Source organism: Thamnophis elegans, chromosome 4 (genome assembly GCF_009769535.1).
Source record: "Thamnophis elegans isolate rThaEle1 chromosome 4, rThaEle1.pri, whole genome shotgun sequence".
Lineage (NCBI taxonomy): Eukaryota > Metazoa > Chordata > Lepidosauria > Squamata > Colubridae > Thamnophis > Thamnophis elegans.
In genome coordinates, this window is record NC_045544.1 from 20,395,927 (window position 1) to 20,411,660 (window position 15,734).

Genomic DNA, 15,734 nt, shown 5'->3' on the forward strand with positions numbered 1-15,734 from the left:
TTAAGCATGAAAGCTGGCCTGGGTGACCTCGAGCCAGTCACTTTCTCTCGGCCCAAAACACCTCACATGGTTGTTATTGTAGAGAAAATAGGAAAAGGAGGAAGTATTAGATAACCAGCTTGAGTTATTTATAAAATAATAAAGGCAGGGTATTTTTGCTTAAAGAGTTTATTAAAAATCTTGTTTCCATGTGTATAATTCAATATACATTATTCATATTATTCATTTTAATCTTCTGAGGGTATTTATTGGGGAATTCATGTGGGTTGGATATAGTGAAGTGAGAATATTCCCCACCTTTTTCAATTCAATTCTGACTTTCAATTCCAGACAGTAATCAGACTTTGATTTTTCAAGTGTCAGGTTGATTGATAATTCATGAATGAGAATGCTAGTACTATATTTAAGTCTATGTGGCAGACATCCCAAAGTAGCAAATTAAAGAGAAGAAACCTAATATTGACCTGGAAGAAATTCCACATAGTTTTAGGAAGGTAAACACAATCATTATAATGTTGGGCAACAATACCGTTAGACATATTGAAAGTCACTGAAGTCAATGGGTTTAAGCCATTGATTCAATTGTACATAAAAAGCTGTTTAATATTGTAGGTGCTTGAATCATATGGTTTTCATTGTATCTAATTTCCTTTTTTCTGCACTATTAAATAAATAGATAAAGATAGTAAAAAAAGAATAGACTTTCTCACAATACTAAAATCCAGGGTTATCTGGTAAAAATCAACATGATTAACTGCCCTAGACAAAATTATCTTTGATGAAGCAATTTTTTATACTTGTTAAGAGTGTTAATTAAATTAAGTATGTGTGTTTACAAATGCTTAAACTGTAATATTATAACATAGATATTTTATTTCTTATATCTATTGCCCCAGAATTCTGTATTGTCTGCATCTCCTGCATTTGATGTCTCTTAAATCTACTGTTTATCATTCTTTCAGTCACAAGCAAATTCTCCTTAGACAGAATAATATTTCAGAGGGCAAATGAAGTTGTCTGTATTCCTTGATCATAGCTGGCTTCATAAATGTATCAAACAGATGTCACAAAAATCTGGTCTATTATTATTTCTGTTCTGCCATCAAGTTTATAGTGATATGTTGCCCACAGCTTCTTCCTTACTTTTGTCTTTAGTGTTCTGTCACTCCACCCAGGTGCAGATATGATCTTTAATTAGATTTTTTGTATAAACTTTTAATTCAGTGGAGCTGGCTGTCTCAAAAGAAATAAACGATGCCCTTGTATGTTCCATTATACTGTATTTGATTATTCCTATTATGGCAAGCACATTGCTGTCTAGTAGAATTTTTAAGGTATAGATTGAGGACAATCGTTTTATCTGCATGCATTATTATTTCTCTGGGCAATCAACAACCTTTTTGTAAGGCAGGCCTCTACATAATTGGCTTCTCTCTCAAAGCACAATCTCTTAAGGCTACACTTCAGATGACCTAACACTGAATAAAACCTTACACGGAGTAGTTTCAACCAGAGACTCCAGTTATTAGATGGAATTCTAATAACTGAATAGTTATAAGAGTTAATGTTGTGACAGCAATAGTTATATATTCTGAAATATGCCAGTAGATGAAAATCTTCTATCTAGACACTTATTGAAGAAATCTTTGACTTGACAAGATCACAATGATTAGTAACCATATTCCTGCAAGGAGGGCTAAAATAGCTACAGATTTTTCATACATTTTTAATGAACATCCATTTTCTCAGCATGTAGAAAAAATACTTACTACCTTCTAAGTCCAATGCAATACATTGCATGGCAGTGTTTCCTGTCACAGGCCCCGATTCCAACCTGATTTTAATTGATCACAACAATGCCATATAAAGCACTAACAATGTAGCCCAGCCCTTTGCAGAAAGACAATAAATAACTTAATGCATACAATACAGGGAGGTATCACAGGCACTGATAATATGGATATATATTAAAGGATTAAGCTGGTCTAGTTCATCAGGAATGAAATATTAAAATTCAACACATTGTTACATTTAACAGCTAGTCAAATACATACTTTAATAGTATCGGTTACTTAATCATTATTGTAATATGGTCAGAAAGCAGAAAGGGAGGGAGGGAGGGAGGGAGGGAGGGAGGGAGGGAGGGAGGGAAGGAAGGAAGGAAGGAAGGAAGGAAGGAAGAAAAATTATTTATTGTTAGCTATAGTACAGAAAAAATAAAACAAAACCATAAATGAAATGTTTCATAATGAGTTCAGTGAAGAACAAACTGCATCTTCTATATTTTTATTATTGTTGTTCTCCAGTTTCTGGTAACAGCAAGATACAAAACAGCCACCCTTTACTTTCTCACACATTTATCCACCTCTTTCACAAGTCTTTTCTTATTTGTTGCAGGATGAAGAGGCATTGTTTCTTTCAAAAAATAACTGGATTAAGAATTTCAAAAAGAAAAATGGAAGCCTTGATGAGGTGAAATTGGAATTGCTTTATCTCTACCCTCAATCATGCTAAAACTTGTGAAGTTCTTCCTTGAACTATAATAAATGGTAACTCTCAAAAAACTTTATGTGGCAAAGGTACCTTTTTTTCCTTTTATGTCTTAACCAAGTTTCAGCCTTCAAAGGCCGAGTGTTTAGTTTCATCTTGTTTATTGACAGCCATAAATATTCAAAATCATGACTTAAAATATAGGAGTGTAATTTAAATGTACTTGATTACACAATAATTTTCAAGCGTACCAATTGTATTTCTGTTGTCTGAATTTTTCAAACGGCCCTGCTTTTAAAGATTAGTTTTCCATTGCAAAGAAAACAAATTATGAACATTTGGAAACGGATGCTGAACAATTTTCAGGAAGACATGGGAATGAGCAGCAGACACAACCCTCCATAGAACAGGCTTTCTGGAATGCAGCAGTCTATAGAATATGAATCAACTTCCCAAATTAATTCACATGCTGTGTAATATTTTGCCACATGTCCCGTGTCCTGCTTAATGAATGATAGAAGATTTTATAGACTATATGACAGCAAGTAATTAAAATCAGTCACCTGAATAGCATTATTGTAACACTGCATGGCTTGTTGCTCCACTAAAATGCATAATCATAAAAATAAAATAGATCTCCTCAGTTTACCAAGTACATATAAGTTTTGGACTACTATTTACTGCAGGGGAGAAAACAGTTATACTTAGAAATAAATTTAATTTGGCATTCCTCAGTATCAACTTTAAAAAATCTCTTTTGCAGGCCCCTAAAATTCTTCCAAGGAACACCAGGTTTTTCCAGAATTCAATCTGAAGACTAGCTAATCTAACAGACCATTTGCTTTTAAGGAAACAAAACAAAACTGCCAAAGATATATGACTAATAAGACAGATCAGAGCTCATGTTGACATTTCAGTTGTTAAATAAGAATCTTTCATGCCACAGTTTCTTCCAAAAGCACAATTTCCCCACACTGACACTCATTTCCAGTTATTGGAAACAACTGCTTGCAATTAATTAATATGTAATATGAGCCTGGAGGAGAGGAATGGGCAGCTGAATGCTTCTGTCCATGTAATGAGTTATTAAACTGATCACAATCAATGCAAACCCATTTGAATTGACATAATCATAACTAAGTATCAGAGGCCTTCATCTCTATAAGGCATGGATGCATTTCTGTAATAACTCTAGTACCTGAAAAGATTTATTCCAGATCAGCAGCTAGAAGACAATTAGTGGCAGTTTCCTAACTGCAACATCAAAGTACTGACCACTGATCATTTTTATACATTTTTATTTATTGCTTAATATTTTTTTCATGTCACAGAAAATATGCCAGTTGCTGGGAAATACAAACAGGAGATTGCTCTTATGTTTGTATCTTGCTTTGAAATTTCTCTTACGAGCAACTGGTGCATAAAAGTGGGAATTAATATACAGAATTAACAGATTCTTTACTCTGATCCTACAATGCTTTTATGTTTTTAACAGGTAAAATACATAATGGTGTACTTCAAATATTTCATTCATCTTCTCCTGTGGTGGGCTCTAACCCATATATGTAGGACAGCTATAACAGATGGTCTAGTGGACCTTCATTGACAACTGAATTACTCTCTTAATACCTGTAATAAAAGTTAATTTAGTTTCATATATGCTGGCCTGAGTACAAGCTCTAAAGAAAGGTGGGACAAAAATACAACAAACTAATTACAGAAGATTACAATTTCAGCTGAGTCAATTTAGCAATGCTAAAATTTATCTTCATTGCTTTAACATCACATTGTCTAATACAACTTCAAAACATATAGAAATAAATAAACTCAAAAACAGAATTTCCTTTTCTTCCTGAAATCACTAATGTATTGTCTTATGCTCCAGCCTGATCTAGCTGAAGAAAAATAGCATATTTTTTCCATGGCTGTTTTAGTTGGGAGTAGAGAAAACAATATATGTTGTAATAAATATATACGTGCTTTTTGATATTTTTTGGATAACACTACTTTTTCCGTGGATTTAAACTGTATGGGTTTTTTTTTTCAAATGTTCTAGAATAAAATCACAGAAAGTGAGAGTTTAAAAGGGCCATATCTGCCATTAAGTTAAACCCTATGCACAGTATATAAAAAAAGAGACTCTATGGATTTTACTCTGTTGTTGTTAGTTGCAAAGTCGTGTCCAACCCATCGTGACCCCATGGACAACATTCCTCCAGGCCTTCCTGTCCTCTACCATCCTCTTAAGTCCATTTAAGCTCACGCCAACTGCTTCAGTAACTCCATCCAGCCACCTCATTCTCTGTTGCCCCCTTCTTCTTTACTCCTCTAGCCATTGCCAACTATAGGGGGTGGTGCTCATCAAGGCCATTGACCCAGCATTGTCCAAAGACATTTCCAAAATCATGTGACCAGTATGATGTCATGGAGCATTGTCATCTTCCCACAGAAGTGGTACCTATTTATCTACTTGCATTTGCATACTTTCGAATTGCTACATTGGCAGGAGCTAGGATGAGGACAGAAGCTCATCCAATCACATGGTGCTCAGGTCTTGAACCTGGGCTGCTGGCTTTCCAGCCAACAAGCGCAGCATCTTAACTACTGAGCTACTGCCCAGAATAGATATCCAAACTCTAGCATTCCGATGAATTTCTGGCTTCTGCCTGAACATTTTCCAAGAAATAGTCCTTAGTTCCTAATTGGGTATTTGGGTCTGTACTGGGTCTAATTTTTTAACATTTAATTGGAATCTGCCTGTAACTTAAATCCATTATTCCATGTTCTGCAATTTAGAATAAAATAAAATGTGCCTTTCTTCAATGTGCCATCTTTTCAGGTATTTGAAGAATGCTACCATATTCTGCCTCAGTCATCTTTTCTCAAGTCTAAACATACCCAGCTCTTACTGGCTTAGTCAATTTACAATCAAGTACTAATATAAGGTCTTTTTCACAAATACCATTATCAAGACAGTATGTCCAACTTGAAGACAGTATCTTTACAACTTGAAAACACAATGAGAATTAACACATTAAGTAATAGTGATGCTTATGTTAAGTGCATACAGGCAGAAATTAATATATTTGGGCAATCTTTGCAATTCACATATGCTCATGTTATTGATCAGCCATTTTATTCATCAACTAACTGAAAATAACATTTGATTGCTATGCTGCATCAACACTCTTAAATCTATATACCTATTTCTAGAATTGTAGGTTTGGCTGCACATTTAACAAGGTAGGGGAAACATACTGAGCAAGGCTTCTTATATTCTTTCCATCTCCTTAATCATATTTCTGCTCTGGCCACATGGCAAGGAAAAGAGTAAGGAATCAACAATATTCTTAGTAAATACCCAACTGCCTCTCCTAGAGGGATGAGAATTTTTTTTACTAGACCTTTCTTCTGTGCAAATCCCAACTACATCAAACAAAGTAAAGATTCAGAAAAGGACAAATAAGATGATTGGAAGATCAGCAATTAAGTTTATCTATACAGATTGAAAGGATTGAGAGTGCTTCACCTTGAAAAGATTGAATAGAGGTAAACAAAAGGACATCAATGAAAGAAGCTCACCCTTGTCCTTGTCATCTTAAAGAGCAGAAGAAAAAATAATGGGACTTCAGATACAGGAAAACAAGTTCTCGCTGAAGGTTAGGAAAAAAAAATGTAACCATAAGAATAGTTTGAAAATGGAACTACCTGAGACCGAGGAGCCTGTTGTCATGATAGAGTTCTAGGCCCAGATAATATATCTTAATGTCCTTGCTTGAATAGTATGAAGCTTTAGTAGTGGTGGCACTATATACCAAAATGTTCAATGGAAATGTTAACTCATGAAGGAAAAAAGAATACGTTCCCAAAGACATTATTGTAACATGGCTGAGAGAAAATGTGGAGGATGCTCTCTAGAACCACCCCTCCAAAAAAAAGAGCTCAATTCTAGAATGTTCAAACAATGCCTGTGCAAACATAGGAAAAACCTGCCCATAATGAACAGTGAAAAATCTACAGATATTACATAAACATTTTCTATTATGTTTACCCTAAAACATCAAGATTCACTGGTATTTCTTACAAAATATCCTAAAAGTCACATGTCATGTCAACAACAAACATCTATCTTGCTTTTGGGGGGGGGGGGAACTTTCTCACAAAGTTTTCTCTTTCGCATTAGGGTAAATCTGAAGCTGGGGTCCAAAAATCTGGCATAAGACGATCAATAAAAATGGATTGAAATATTATTATTATTATTATGAGTTTCAAGTGTAGGCCTACAGAAGTACTGATTTAGTGGGCAGCCACTTACCTCCAGTGATGACAAAACTCTCTGACTTCTGGAATGCGTTTCTCATAAATCTCCATCTATGATAAAGCATATTAAAGCTTTATACCCCTGAAATATTTCCTTAGAGAGGAAACAAAATTCCATAACTGGAGTATCATATTCGAATTTGGAAATTGAGCAGTTGAACTAAATAGCTACAGTTAAAAAGTTGAGGGGGGGAACTTTACTGTCCAGTCATGCATTTATAAATTTCTTATTTTGTCACAACGAAATTACAATTAGGTAACAACTGCTGAAAGTTTCAGGTGGCTGTTCACAGGTTTTTCAGATGGCCTTAGGTCATAACCTACCTTCCTAGGAAATCTATTTTAGGTCGGGGATAAGAATTCAGATATGAAAAAGTCATAATTTAAACAATGGTACTTTTTATTGCCATGGATACCAATAATTTCATAAATTACAATTTCATATGCTATAAACTTTGTTATAGGGAATCTTTATTTTGTTAATTGTTTTTGCTTCTAATGTCAACAGATTATAGTATATGTTAATGCAATGGAGCATTGAGATGAATGAATGAATGAATCATTGTTTCTTCCGTACGTTTCTCTGTAATTTCAGGATATAAATTTGCTTTAGCAAAAAAATCAGACAAATGGATTCAGTTGCACTAATCTAGGATTTTTTAAAATAGTGCAATGGGTTTTCAATATCTGGATTAAAAATTGACTTCAAGCCTAATCCATTTTGCCACCTTGGCCCATCTAATTCATGTACCTTGTAAGTTACAAATGGCTATGCTTCATCTGAATTGCCAATAAAATTCTGGATTGGCTGACCTGCACTCTTCCTCTTCATCCACTCACATCACCCTCCTCTTTTGAACGGGTACTACCACTTTCACTACACAAGGAGATACACCTGAATTATAACTTGGTTGCAAAAATACTTGAAATATTTCAATAGTTCTTCAGTCTTTTAAAAAAAACTGTCAGATCAACATGTTTTGTTATATATTGTATTTGTAATTACAGAGTATAAATGTCTATTTCTCATGCACCAGCATTTATTACTCAGACTTCAAGCCTCATTAAGCATCTTATTTCAAAAAGCGGCTAATCCTTTTCATGATATTCTATTCTACTGAGCAAAGAAGAAACATGACCACATTTTATCCACAGATTTAGATATTTATAATTAAAACCATTATTTCTTTGATATTTCAGACCACACTAAAAATTTTCAGATGTAGAGGGAAGTAGCTACACAGGTTATCAACTTTATATCTGCTAAATATTACTTCTTTCTGCTTCTGAGTACAAACACCGCACCACAAAAATGAGCAATTTTGCTAGTGAATTTTGGCAATATGATATGGGAACATAAAACCAGATCAAGGCAGGTCATAGGTTGCCTACCCTTATTTAATATATGCCAAATGACACCATAATGAAGCACAGCAAGATGTAAATTTGAGCTGAAGATAAATGAAGAAATACTGATTTTTTAATTGCCATAACCATGCAATTTTCAAAAGGGCACTGTCCATAATCCCAAGGCTTATGGCAGCAATTAAGATTGCTGGACAAATCATGAGCTTTATATGCGCTGATAGAGATCACTAAAATTGAGATGCCAGAGTGGGAGGAAAAAACACACTTTGGCATTTCAAAGTAGAATTCAGGGACACTGAAACAACAAAGCTGGTAAAGAACAAACCAAGATAAGCAGTTTACAAGTTATAACATCCCAATTGTTGCAGTCACCAGTTTTGCTAGCTATATCTGAAGAACATTATTATTAGCGGAGCCAAGAAAACTACCACAGTAGTTTGCACTGGTTCTCTCAAACATGACATTCCTGGTTAGTTACTCCTATTTGTGGGCTATACTCCTTCCCATCAACCAAATACTCTGTAGGACTTGATCAAACTTTGAGCAAATTCAAGCGGGCTATCTATATTAAAAGATTTTTAAAAATCTTCTATTACCACAAGTTCATGTATGCTCCAGTTTACACAACTAGATACATTTATCATATATTCCATGCCTTCCTACATAGAAGGGCATTTACTTTGCTATATTTTGATACCAAGCTTGTCCTCAGTGATCAGGATTATCTTTGCATGACCATAAGGAATCAAGATTGAGTTCACAACACGTTAAAAATTTTTTTCATCATACTGTGATTTTCTTAAACTACTTTACTAGCAAGATTTCTTGCCTGTCACAATCAGTGATAATAGATCAACTGCTGCAAGATCAATGCATCAAAACATCTAAGAAGGTCACAAGAGTCCCTAGCTGCAACTATGTCCATAACAAATCAACAGGTTTGTTCCACAACTAAACCCAGGGGTTTTTTTTCATTTCTCTCTTCTAGAACTGTTCTAAGTCTGTTGTGAGCCACGATTCAGAATGTGACTCTGACCTTGACGATGTTGCTCCAGTTGAATCTGTGGATCGTCAAATTGGCAGCCTCCAGAATTATTGAGCCACGATTGATTTGCGGCTGATCACCCACAGATATCTCCTGTACTGCTACAGCAGTGAGCTGAGGCCCCAAATCTAGACGGTAAACAGAGCAATGCTCCTCAATGAAGCTGGCTCCTCGCTAGGCAAAGAGTAAGGCATGAGTATGCAGACTGATTTAAAGAGCTGCTATGCTTTTAGTTTTTGTTGGAAACAACTGTTCGGTATGCCAAGTTGTGATACTTGCTCCTGATTTTTGATTCTTGGACTGGCTGACAATTTGATTTGGCATTCTCTGATTGTTGGAATATATTAGGACTATCTCTTGCTTCTTGGACTGTAATCAGCACTCTTCAGGCAAGCTCTCTCCGCTAGATATTTTAACTATGATCCTGTCTGCAGTTATATGCCTAAACTTGTACTGAATACTTCAGTTCCTTAGAAACTCCATGTGTGCGCCTGCAACCTTGACAAAGAACAAGATTCCCTCACTAATCTCTGTAACAGAACATCAATATATTTTGTAATACTTTATTTCTTACCAAGTTTGATGCATTCATTATGTTGACCTTTCTGTTAGAAATGTATTCATATTCTATAATTATTACTCAAGAATTACTATTAATTATTATGTTTTCTTTATCTATGGTCTATGACCACTTACAAATAAGTGAATATGGCAATTGCCAACCATGATCCTATAGCATCAGATTTGCACTGTCTTTGAGATGATGATCATGATAATGACAGTTGGTCTTATTGTATTCCTTTCACTGAGAATATTTATAAAGTGATTGCTTCTTTACTCTGCCCTGAATATATACACATCTAGAAACAGCAATCTCTCGAATGAAATGCTCAAAACACTGCAATACAATAATACAATAGCAGAGTTGGAAGGGACCTTGGAGGTCTTCTAGTCCAACTCCCCGCCTAAGCAGGAAACCCTATACCGTTTTAGACAGATGGCTATCCAACATCTTCTTAAAGACTTGCAGTGTTGGGGCATTCACAACTTCTGGAGGCAAGCTGTTCCACTGATTAATTGTTCTAACTGTCAGGAAATTTCTCCTCAGTTCTAAGTTGCTTTTCTCCTTGATTAGTTTCCACACATTACTTCTTGTTCTACCCTCAGGTGCCTTGGAGAATAGTTTGACTCCCTCTTCTTTGTGGCATCCCCTGAGATATTAGAACACTGCTATCATGTCTCCCGTAGTCCTTCTTTCTTTTAAACTAGACATACACAGATCCTGCAACCGTTCTTCATATGTTTTAGTCTCCAGTCCCCTAATCATCTTTGTTGCTCTTCTCTGCACTCTTTCTAGAGTCTCCACATCTTTTCTACATCATGGCGACCAGAACTGAATGCAGTATTCCAAGTGCAGCCTTACCAAGGCATTATAAAGTGGTATTAACACTTCACGTGATCTTGATTCTATCCCTCTGTTTATGCAGCCTAGAACTGTGTTGGCTTTTTTGGCAGCTGCTGCACACTGCAGGCTCATATTTAAATGGTTGTCCACTAGGACTCCAAGATCCCTCTCACAGTTACTACTATTGAGCAAGGTACCACCTATACTGTACCTGTGCATTTCGTTTTTCTTGCCTAAATGTAGAACCTTACTCTTTTCACCATTGAATTTCATTTCTTTAGATAGTGCCCAATGTTCAAGTTTGTCAAGATTCTTCTGTATTTTGAGCCTATCTTCTGGAGTGTTGGCTATTCCTGCCAGCTTGGTGTCATCATCTACAAATTTGATGAGTTCCCCATTTATTCCCTCATCCAAATCATTGATGAAGATGTTGAAGAGTACTGAGCCTAAAACATGTAGATGCCATTCCATTGAGGATGTACAGAATTTAATTAAATAAGATCCAAAATATCTAGACCTTTTCACAGGATAGCTTCATTCAAATGAATAAAGTATTTTATTATTTGGATTCAAAGAACATCATAATGCAACATACATAATTTTTCTTTCAAAATTTATACCCTAATGTATTTGATGAGTTTTAATTACATTAAGTACATATCCTCATAATATATCTAGATTAAAATTGCTACTGCTAAATTTAACTGTGCTTAATTCTGCAAGAATACATTTCAATAGTTAATTGGAGGAAAGGATATGATTTTCATTTTTTATGTCAAGATCAAATTCTGAAAGATTTAGAAAGCTAAGTGATACATATATTGAAACGTGTTGAAATTTTAATTTTGGATTTGCAGAATATCATTACTTCTAAACTAATATATAAGGTTTAATTGTTAGTTTGTTTAATGCTGCCTTGCTCTGAGGATAAAATAGTTTCAGTATGCCATAGAAAGGAAAGGGCTGTAATCTTGAGAATATTCTGCATCTGAATATGCTATCCCAGAAAAACAGTCCTATATGAACTTTACAAAGCCAGAAATATATAGTTCTCAAACTTTAAAGTCAGAAAATGTGGACTACCAAGTAGCCAGCAATAATGAAACATTGGTTCATTTAAGGTGATAAAATTCTGCTTTAAATTTGGAGTACATCCAACATAAAAAGTCTTTATCCTTTCCAACACATTAAAATGCTGAAATTATGTAAATAATTCAAATCTTTTGTCAGCAGGATAGTTCTTCCAAAATGGAACAAAATTAGACTAACGTTGATGTACTGGGAGAAGCCAGCAAAAGAGAAACTGGGAAGATCTTGCTGGAGACTGCAGAGAAAAGTATTCTAAAAAAAACAAGACAAAAACCAGCCTCCACTTTATACAATAGGGAGAGGCACTTTGGGGGGGGGGGAGTATGGAGTGCTGACTGCCCCAATCTGAGCCCTATTCCCTCCTCATCACATGACTCAGGGAAACAAATGGAGACATAAGATATTTGCTCAGTACACAGAACAAAGCATAGCGTCTCTTAGAATTTTTTTTTAATATAACCCAGGATATAAATTTGTTTTTCAGAATAAAATTTATATTTTGCTCGTTTAAAAAAAAAATCACTGGACAAGTGAGGAGGAAGAAATATTAAATATGTTTGCTATCGTGAGTTGTTCATATAAATAAAAAGGTGGGATATAAACAAAATATAGCACCTCCGAACATTCAGTGCTGTTTACTTTTGGCATAATACAGGAAAAAAATAAAAGTATATATGGAAAACTATATCTAGAATTCCTGTCTAGCTAGGGGAAAACGAAAGGATAGAGTATTAGCAGTCAGTAGAGGCACTCCAGAACAGATTTTGAGAAGAAAATGAACAGGGTTTCATCTGGAACATAGGCTGTAATACCAGCATTTTGAGAAATGGATGGATGTATGGATGGACAAATGTGTCTGATATTTCAAACAATAATAGCTTTCACCAATAATATTTATAAATAGAACCACTGAAGTTTGATGGAAAATCTGCATGGTTCATTTAAAATTAATTATTAGATATTAATATCTAAGAGGAATGGATTGGCTAAAATGAAATAGTGGTTGAATCTGAAAATGTACTATGACTTCAACCACAGGGACAATTGTGTGATTTGGATTATCCCAGGTTATATGAATTCATTCTGAAAAACAAAGTTTAAAAGAAGCAACTCAAGTGCAACTGTGCTGGAGTGGTGAATTTAAAAAAAAAAATCATGGAAAGGAAAGCAACTCGGTAAAGTAGGATTATTTGTAATGTGAGGTATAAAGAATTAAGGAACACATCAGAAATGGCAATTAGAATAATTTCTGCAGAAGAATTACAAAAATTGCCAGCAGATTGCTATTCCGTTAATCATAATTACTGTTCAGTAATTAGGTCTGAAATGACTAGTACATTTATATACGTTGGTTATACCACATCAAACTGTTATTTTTTATGCTTCAACAGCTCTTAATATATTAATTGCATCAGAGTGCAAAATAGAAACCACATTGAAAAGATTGGGGGGGGGGATTAGAATGAATGGAACTGTGTTGATTTATAAGCACCTAAATAAACATATCATGACAAGATATATTTTAACACCCAAAATGTATAATAGAGAATAAAACTTTTCCTGGGGTTCAAGGCCTACTAATATTTGTAAGCAAATGTCATGGAAACCAAAGCTCTCTCCATGGTAACATCACCTAGCCACAACAATACTGAGCAACTGTAACCTCATCTTGGAGTGTAGTATTAGTATTATTTTATAATATTCAATGTATCTAAAACCTGCAAGATATAATCAGTAACTTCAAATGCAATCTTCAGTCAAATCTGTTAAGTATATTTCCTTTAGGAGACTAGTGTTGAGTAGCAGAAGGTAGCAAGGAATGTGCCGCTGAATAGTCAGACTATCAATCATAGCCGCTGAAGTTAAAACAAGGATAACTTTACTTGCGTTAAAAAAAATAAAGTAGGATAAACATTCTCCAAAACAAGCAATAAGTAGTCTTGAATTATATACACAGTCTATGATACAACACGTTGGTTTAGGGATGCTCAACTCATGATTCACCATGTAGACAGGCAACTAACATACAGAGTAGCCACCATCCAATATACAGTATTCAACTCCAATAACAAGCATGGAGAACATACAGGAACAACCAGGAACAAAACAGTAGTAGTTCCTACTCCCTCTTATAGCTGATTAAAGCAACAGAATCCAATCGTATCTCACTTGAGCATTTAAAATGACAGATACATTATTTCAATCATGGGATGGATGGGTGGATGGATGGATGGGTGGATGGATGGATGGATGGATGGATGGATGGATGGATGGATGGATGGATTTACACAGCACTTCAGCTTTTTGGTGTAATATTTGGATTGGCTGACACATAAATTTATTTTAAAAAAATAATGCTGAATACAGATAGCTTTTGCTATTTTAAAAGAATTTTCAACACCTTGAGAAATGAAGCTATTTGATTTTTTTTTTATAACTTCATCCACTGGTTCAAATAGGCTTTTCCGGTTTCTGAAGCCATGTTTGATAAACATATGGCTTCCGCCCCCCCCCCAAGGAATAAAAATCTCGAAAGGCAGCTAGCAAAAGGAATGCATTATACATGTTTTACTACAGTATGGAGAATTTGACAATTACTGCGTTTTTCACACCATAAGATGCACCGGACTATAAGATGCACATTAGCTTTAGAGGAGGAAAACAAGAAAAAAAAATCTGCCTCCCAGCATCCATCCAGTATTCATTTGGTTAGTATCCTTGCAGCAAACAGCCTGGTCAGTTTAGCACGTTATCACAGCCCCAGCATGTGGCTCGTCAGGGCTCCGCTCCATTGTGGTCACCACTGGTCAACTAGCTGAGCTACTGCCACCGCCGGGGAACACTGGAGCCTTTGCTGCCAAGCAGCTAATTAGCAGTTGGATCGGCCTCCCAGAATACCACCAATCAGCTGTTCTAGGCAGTGGGGATCGCTGATACTCACCACCACTGCCACAGTTCACAGCCATTGCCATTCATCACCAGTCAGTGGTGGCAATTGGCAGCAATTGGCGGCAGCGAACAGCAACAGCGATTCCTGCCGACAAGAACAGTTGATCGGCAGTATTCCGGGAGGCCAATCCAACCGCCAATCAGCTGCTCAGCAGCAAAGGCTCCAGTGTTCCCTTGCAGCAGTGAACAGCAGCAGTGGTCACCACCATCCCTCCCCCCACCACAATATTTGTTCTATAAGACACACAGACATTTCCACCCACTTTTTGGGGGAGGAGGTGTGTCTTATAGTGCAAAAAATACAATAATATGACCCATGTAACAAAGCTGGTCTAATTTTGTTTATAGAATTTTTACATCTTGAGTAAGAATTCCTCAAATAATTGTTCAAATGTAATTTAAATATTTTAATATAAAATTACAGCAAGTAAGAATCCAAATTTGTTGTAGTTTCTATGATGAAATAATCCTGTACTGTAATTAAATGCTTGTAGGCATGATAGACAGATTCATTCCAACTGAGACTATATTTTAAATGCTATAAAGTTTGAAGATTATATTATTTAAAGATATGGTAAAACTAACATACAATTAAAGTACAGTTTCCCAGAGATAAAAGTTGGTTTATTTTAGTCCAAGCTATACATAATAAATTGGCTCTCAGTTCTGTCAGTCATTTAATTACTGAAACCACAATTCATTTTAATAACATGTAATTTAAAAGTTAAGATCTCATAGGATGTTACAGATTTAATTGCAAGTAACTCTTAATTTTCTATAACTTAAACCTAAAAAAGGGTGGAATAAAAAACTACAATACTCAATGAGGATATTTTACACAGTATTCTCAAAATGTATAATAAATGGCATAAGTAGGTATGTCTTAATCCCATGTGCAGTATAAATAGGAGAAATAGGATGCATCAGATTCATGTCATTCATTTTTCCAAATGCACAGGTATAAAAACATTAATACTTCAACAAATTCAATTCCTGTAATACATGCCCCCTCCAAATCAAGCATAATACCACCAAATTTTGTTCATGGATTTTGACTTCAAAATTTCA

At 35.3% G+C, this 15,734-nt stretch overlaps 1 protein-coding gene across 2 annotated transcripts in view; it reads right to left on the minus strand.

The window, feature by feature from the left end:
- Positions 1-15,734, minus strand: part of RNGTT (RNA guanylyltransferase and 5'-phosphatase) — a 117,042-nt gene that overhangs the window by 22,497 nt on the left and 78,811 nt on the right. The gene's annotated exons all lie outside the window — the stretch shown is intronic.